General features: G+C 52.6%; 1 pseudogene; it reads left to right on the top strand.

The window, feature by feature from the left end:
- Positions 1–178: 178 nt before the first annotated feature.
- LOC106146839 lies at positions 179–7,081 on the top strand (annotated as a pseudogene).
- Positions 7,082–7,842: the final 761 nt, after the last annotated feature.

Here is a 7,842-nt window from a genome sequence, read left to right as displayed (position 1 = left end):
TGTGTGTGTGTGTGTGTGTGTGTGTGTGTGTGTGTGTGTGTGTGTGTGATACTTATTTGCCAGGAGCCAGACATGTGTACAGTGCTGTAGTACCTGAGGTTTGTGGCACTTGCAGCTGGGAGCTGCTACCTCTTTTGACTCATGGCACCCTTTTCTGTTAGACTGTCATTGAGTCAGTCAAACTGTGAGTTTCGTTTAGCTTTTGTTATTTCTATGGATACCTTCTGTGTAGCCCCAACCTCAAAATCCTTTGGTGTCAGCTTTTGCCAAGGTGAGCTGGTTTTTTGGTGGGTGTTTGCAGTGTTCTAAGGGGTGCTGGTTTGCTAGGTAGGTCTTACCACTGGCTATTCTGAGGGGTGCTGGTTTTCAGTGCTCCAAGGGGGACTGGTTTGGTGGGAAGCTCTTCTCTGTTCCCACTGCACCTTCGGCTCCAGGCCCCCGTGAGCACCTGCACCCAGCTGGGCCCCTCTCTGTTCCCGCCACCTCCACAGCGGACTGCTCTTCCTGTTTCCTGACGCTTGTGAGCTCGTATCTGGGCACAGATGGAGCTCTCTGATGCCCTAACCTCACCACATGCCTGGACTCTTGGGGACGGTGTGTCCAGGGATCCTGTTCTTTCAGAGTCAGAAGACCGCCGAGGAGATGGGCCTAGTGGATGCTGACTCTTCCTTGGAAGGTGGGATACGTCCCTTGACCTCTTCCCGGCCCCAACTGGCACTCACGTGTGTGTAGGGGATGGGAGGACCTCCTGCCTTTCCTCCAGCCTCAGAAGGCACTGTTCCATGGGGACCCAGGGGTAGCTGCTCCCCTTAGAGGTGTCCCTACCAGAATGGTGTCTCTTGTTGTGCCCTACTCCCGGCTTCCGTGTGGGGAAAGACCTGAGGAGCCCTGGAGGGAGCCATGCACGGGAAGGAGCCCGCCCGGCGTCTCCGCTCCCAGGGCCCTGTGTGCTCACACAGCCACGCCTGGGCTAACAACTTGCGAACAGCTGTATCTGAAATCTGGTCTACTTTGCGATGGCCTTGGCTCTCCCTGCTGTCTGTGGAGAGTGTGATAGATTCTGGCTGGTGGACTGATCTGCCATGCTGGCCCTGTGATAGATGTAAGAAAAGCCATGGTTTTTTGGGTTTTGTTTTTGTCTTTTTGAGACAGGGTCTCGCTATGCAGTTCAGGCTGACCTTGAGCTCACTTTTTGTAGCTTAGGCTGTCCTCGAACTCCCAACGATCCTCCTGCCTCAGCCTCCTGAGTGCTGGGATTACAGGTGTGCGCCACCACGCCCCGGCTAAGTTTTTGTTATTGGATAAATTTAAGGGATACTGTTTCTCAAGTGGGTAGCTGGAGGTCCCAGGGAGGCTCCACCCTGAGCTTTTAGGAGTTTACTCTTTCTTAGGTAGTTGACTGGAACGGCAGTCTTGATTACAATACTGTCCTTCAGTTAGCTCTTTTTTTTTCCAAAGGCAAGGAAGGTGGCATAAAAGCCCTGATGTTCAGGCATTTATGGCTCTTTATCTCGGGAAAGCCCCAAAACTATGGTACTGAAAGAAGCTTCCAAGGAAGAGGAAATTGACATCCCTGATGATCCCACCGTCAGATGCCTGCCTGCCTCCCAGGGTTACATAGTATGAGTCTTCCCACTCACTCAATGAAAACAGCCACGGTGGCTGGGCCCCTTGACCTTCTCCTGACTCTCAGCCCAGTGTAAACACTCAGAACTCCAGCTAAGGCCGGCACCCCGGAGACACCCAGAGTTCTCCAGCTTCCTCCCTGTGTCCCCTGGACGGCCCCATGCCCCGCAGGACACACTCAGGGTGGGGTTTCTGCTCTCTCACCTCACAGCTTATCCTGCTCCTGAGAGAGGGCCCAGGGGCAGAGGACGACTGCAGTCCAGGCTCTCCTTTCAGTGGCAGATACCCACAAGGCCGGGTGTGGTTAGGCTGATTTTCAGAAGGTCCTGGTAGTTTTCAGTTGGGCCCCCAGGCCCCTCTGGCCCCCTGACCACCGCCTTTTCTGTGTTCAGTGATCAGGATAGAGATGAGGATGAAAGGAGAAGTGCCAGGAAGGAAAGAGAGGCCCAAATCGTGGCTGTCACAACTGGCCATGTGGCTGAGCGTGGTGGCACATGCCTGTAATCCAAGCACTTGGGAGGCTGAGACAGGAGGATCGTTGTGAATTCAAGGCCAGCCTGGACTACAAAGTGAGCTGAAGGCCAACCTGAACTGCATAGCGAGAAGACCCTGTCTCAAAAAGACCAAAAAAAAACCAAAAAAAATTGGCCACGCGTTAAGCAACCCACCTCTTCCAAGGGAAAACCCCAGGCCAATCAGAGCAGCTCTTGCTTTCATGGACTGGACACTGGGCACATGACCTACCAAGCCCCAGTCTGGGCCCTGCTCCGTGTGTCAGGTGGCTGCCGTGCCAGACGCATGCACCGGAAGGTTGCCTGTCCCCGCTCCCAGAGAGAGCCTGGGCAAGCCGTAGCCATAACTGGGGTTGGGGGGACACCCGCTTTGACATGTCAGTTTGAAGGTCAAACATTCCATCACAAGTTTCTAACGGTCCACGGTGAACTTGAGTGTGGCTGCTCGAACCAGCGCAGCTGTGGCAGAGCGGGTGCCACCGGTAATCCCAGGGGTGGCTGACCAGACCGTCTGGTTTTCGCTACAGTTTGAGTCTCAAATGTGCCCGGAAGGCTCATTGTGTTGAAGGTGTGGTTCCCAAGGCAACAGTGTGCGGAGGTGGAATTTTAGGGTGTGACAGGGTCCGGAGGGTGCTGACCTCATCAAGTTCACAGGCCAATGGGCTGCGGGGATGGGGCCTTGCAGACCAGACTCCCCTCAGCCAAGCCTTCTCCCAGATCTGCCTGGGCTGAGCAGCTGTCCTCACCACCCCTTCCTGCCATCTTGTTTCTGCCTCACCTCGGGCAGGCTGGCTGTGGACCAGAAGCTTCCCTGATCTTAAATTGTGTGTCAAGTGTTTTGTCATAGCAATGAAAAACTCACACTTTTCAGCAGGCTTAATCTCCTGCTGAAACAAGTGTAGTTTTCTTCGTGTTTATTCTGATTGGGGTTGATTCAATAGCATAGATTATCAAACCATAATCTGCGGCTTATCTGTATTCAGTTTTGTTTTGTTTCTGTCTTTTTTGAGACAGGGCTTCACTATACAGTTCAGGCTGGCCTTGAGCTCATTTTGTAGCCCAGGCTGCTCTCGAACTTGCAATCTTGCAACAATCCTCCTGTCTCAGCCTCTCAAGTGCTGGGATTACAGGTGTGTACCACCATGCCCGGCTGTATTCAGTTTTGAAAAATCTTTTAATATATCTTCAGATATTGCTTCTGGCCTTTTTCTTCAGCTCCTGGGGCTCCACTTGAGAAGTATGTTAGACTGTCCAACACTGTATGTTGATGGAGACCACTAACAAATCAGCTCTGAGCAGGACTTAAATTAACCAATTGGCTTTCCATGTTTATTTGTGAGTCACTGGTCCCTACTGAGGCCTGTAATGGTGGGTGAAGCCATGAGGCCTCAGAGGAGAAGACAAGGCCACAGCGGAGGACTTTTGGCTCCAACCCCAATTAACTAAAAGGAGACTGTAGCTGCAGGCATCTCCAGCAGGGAAGGCCTTCTTGGAGATAACATAGTTCTCCTACATTAAGATAAATATTACCTGGAGAAGCCCTTAAAGGGATTCCCAAGTTCTGCCCAGATTCCTGCATTTTCTTCAGTATTCCCCTCTGTTGTTTGAAAACTTAATGAATATAGGCTGCCCAGAGAAGTTCTTGGTCTGAACTCAGAATCTCAATTCTATGAGAGGGTTGGGATTCTCCGTGAGCCCTGAAATATTTCATCTGTCTCACTTAAGTCTTCGCTGCCCACTCATTTGGGAGACTGCGGACCTGATCAGTGTGCAGAAACTAGGGGATCGTATTAACTCGATGGCGGGTCTCACGGCTTTGCAGAGTGAGCCACACCTGTTCTCTCTCCCTCCTCCCCTCCCCCTTCTTTCTCCCCTTTTCTTCTTGTTCCTCTTCTTTTCTCGAGACAGGGTCTGTCTTTGTAGTCCTGGCTGGCCTTGAACTCACTGCGTAGTCCAGGCTGGCCTTGGGCTACCTGGGCTACCTAGTGCTTAAGCCCCCTGAGGGCTGGGATTGCAAGTGTGTGCCACCATGCCCAGCCTTCTCTCAGCTTCTGAGTGTTTTTATCTGACCTAGCTTCCAGTTGATTAATCACTCCTCCCACTGTGTCTAATTCCTGTGTCGTAACTCCATGTGTCAAATTCACAATTTCAGTTACTGTATTTTTGTTTCCAAATTTGTATTGAATTCTTTTATTTCACTTTTGCTAACTATGAGCCACAAGAAGAGTTCTAAATGATGAATAAAATAATCGTGGTGATCCTTTAATAGGTGTCCCACTTCTCTGCGTAGACTCCCCACCTCCTGGCCCACTTTCTTGAGCAGATCAACCGCAGCGACTTTGCCCACCTGCCGGCGTGCTCCGCTCCTGCGGCTTTGTTACAGCTGTGCCTGGCTTTGCCCTCCTGCCTCGGCTCCCTGTCTTTTGTCCACGTGAATTCTGGGGGTTGCGCGTGGAGCTGTGTCGGGCAGTGCTGCTGGGTGATGCTGCTCTCCTCCTGGGAGCTCCTGCCGGGCTGCAGGTGGGAGGCAGGGTGGCTGCCAGTCTCGTGCAGCAGAGCGTCCTTTGCCAGTGCTGATGCCCCGCTCCCAGCTGCAGGCTGAGTAGTAGCCCCCTGGCCTTTACCAGGGCCCCCGCATGGTCAGCCATCACCAATTACTGTGTCCCCCCCCTCTGGGGACTCCAGAGCTCTATTCAGTCTCAAATTGTCTGCTGCATATGCTGTGCTGAACAGTGTCTCCCCAAACTCTAATGTGTTGAAACCCTGACCCCCAGTGTGCACTTTGGATATAGGGCCTTTAGCAGGGACATTAAGGGTACATAAGGTTGGGGTGAGGCTCTACCTCACAGGGCTGGCGTTCTGTTAAGAAGGGGAAAGGCCAGGTGAGGACACAGCAAGAACGTGGCCATCAGCAGTCAGGGGAGGCTTCCTGCCCCCAGCCTTGACGCTACCTTGATCTCTGCATTTTGGCCTCCAGACTATGAGGGACTAAGTACCTTTTTTTTTTTTTTTTTTTTTGTCTTTTTGAGACAGGGTCTCGCTGTGCAGTTCAGGCTGGGCTTGAGCTCACTTTGTAGCCCAGGCTGGTCTTGAACTTGCAGCTATCCTCCTGCCTCAGCCTCCCGAGTGCTGGGATTACAGGTGTGCGCCACCATGCCCTGAGAGGGACTAAATATCTTGTTCAAGCCACCCTTTTTTTCTTGATGGTGGTACTGGGGACTGAACCAAAGAAGCCCTGCCACTGTGCTGCACCCCAGGGTCTCACTTCTGCTGTTCTGAGATGGGGTCTCACTAAGTTGCCCAGGCTGGCCTGAAACTTGTGATCCTCTTGCCTCAGCCTCCCAGTAGATGGGGTTACAGGTGTGTAACGCCATACCCAGTGTCCATCTGTACAGTTTTGTATGGCACCCTAAGCTGACAAATACAGACTACTATTCAACAAATATCTCAAAGGAAAAACTGAGTTCCCATTGTTCTGAAATCTTTGTCCCTAAGAGAAAGTCTCTGCTTTGGCAGACATCTGGAATGTTCAGCAGATTGTTAAAATATTTTATGCAACCTGTGGGTCCCCTACACCTACCTCTCTCTGGCCCACTACTTTGCCCGTGACGATGCGGCTCTGGCAGGCCCGGGCCATTTCTTGCAGGAGCTGGCCAGGGAGAAACGCAAGGGTGCCAAGCACCTCCTGAAGATGCAACCAGGGCAGTGGCCATGCTCTCTTCCCAGACGTGCAGAAACCTTCTGAGGGTAAGTGGGGTAAAACCCTGGCCACCATGGAAGTTGCCCTGACCCTGAAGAACCTGAACCCAGCTCTTCTGGGTCTTCATGCCTTGGGCTCTGCCAAGACAGACCCCATGTCTGTGATTTCCTGGAGAAGCGCTTCCTAGATGAGGAGGTGACGCTCATCAAGAAGACAGTTGACCACCTCCCCAACCTCTGCAGGCTGGCGGCCCCCGTGCCCGGCTGGACGAGCACCTCTTCGAAAGGCTCACCCTTAAGCACGATTAGGAGGCCATGGAGCCCGGCAGTCTCTCAGGGGCTCCTGCATCTCCTGGCATCAGGGCTTCAGCCTAACACTCTCCCTCCAGCCACAGGGCAGCTTTCTCACTTCTCTGGAGCCCCCTCCCAAATCGTGGACCAAAAGGAAGTAAAGCCTTTTGCAGCAAAACAAAACAACCACAGAAAACAAAACAGAAAGCAAGCCGATTTTCTGCTTATGTTTGATGGGAGAGCTTGCCTGGCCCAGGCAGGAGCGCTTTGGGAGGCAGCAGCACGAGGTCCACCACCCAGCATGGCCCTTCCATGTGTACGGTCACACACTTCCAGGCCCTGGCAATGCAGTTCAGTGCGCCCGGGACTGGCCCGTCTGTTGCCTCTCCCGCTGCGGCCGGAGTCAGCGCTGACTTTGGCATCCTGTCTCTGCATCCGGAGTCCTGTGACTTGCCAGCCGCATGTTCTCGGCCACGACCGCCTACTTGTCCTCAGCTCTGAATGCAGCCGTTCTCACCTGCATTGTGGGGCTTGTGGGCCTGGAGTGGGTGGGAAGCTGGGGACCTCAGTGTTTGTCTCAGCCACTTTATTGTCCCTGAGACGCAATGCCCAGCACCCACAACTCGGAGAAGGGTTATGTGGCTCAGTGTGCAGAGGGTTCAATCCTTAGTTGGCTGGCTCAAGGCAGGGCGTCTGGCAGACAGGAAGCAGAAGTGAAGGGAGGAGCAGGGGCGGGGGGCAGGCCCTTGCAGGCCACACCCCAGCAACTCACTTCCTTTGACCAGGATCCACTGCCCGCATCACATTTAGCTATTGTTATGGCTTGTACCTAGATGTCCTCCCAAAGCCCCATGCAGTCACAGGTGGGGCTTTCCTGAGGTGGCTGGGTTTAGGGTGTGTGACTGTGGATTAAGGGTGTGATACTGAGATTAAGAGTGTGGATAATGGAAGCTGCACCCTGGGTGTGGGTGGCACCAATCAATAGGCTCCTGGGGGCTGGGGATTTAGCTCAGCAGCACAGTGCCTGTCCGGCAAGCGTGAGGTCATGAGCGCGATTCCCAGTACAGGGGAAACAAAAAACCAAAAAAAAAAAAAAAAAAAAAAAAAAGAATCAATAGGCTCCTATCCTGGATAGAATAGAAAGGGACAGAAAGAAGGCAGGTTTGCTGCCTTTTTGCTTCCTGCTGCTCCCACCTCCTGCCTGCCCTGAACTGTTTCTCCTCTGTGATGCCCCTCCGGCATGCCACCTGCCTTGCAGCCAGCTGACTATGCACTGAAACCTCTACATTCTGCAAGGAGAAATAAACCTTTCCTTGACTGACTTGTGTTGGGTATTGTGTCTCAGCAATGAGAAAGTAAGTAAGACAGCTAAAACCCATGAGTGGACTAATCTGCTGATGATGGGGTGCTAATCACACCCCAGAAAGTAATCTAATCACCTCTCTAAAGGTCCACTTATGAAAGCATGTGGCCAGGGATATAGCTCAGCAGCTTCCCTGGCAAGCCTGAGGTCATGAATTCGATTCCCGGTACCAATCAAAACAAAACAAAATTAAAAAAAAAAACACAGGGGGTGGTGGTGGATGCCTATAATCCCAGCACTTGGGAGGCTGAGGCAGAAGGATTGTCTCAAGTTTGAGACCAGCCTGGGCTACAAAGTGAGTTTAAGGCCAGCCTGAACTGCATAGTGAGACCCTGTCTCAAAAAGACAAAC

The sequence above is a fragment of the Chinchilla lanigera genome, unplaced genomic scaffold (genome assembly GCF_000276665.1).
Source record: "Chinchilla lanigera isolate Chin_1 unplaced genomic scaffold, ChiLan1.0 scaffold00006, whole genome shotgun sequence".
Lineage (NCBI taxonomy): Eukaryota > Metazoa > Chordata > Mammalia > Rodentia > Chinchillidae > Chinchilla > Chinchilla lanigera.
This window is presented reverse-complemented; position numbering and strand designations above follow the sequence as displayed.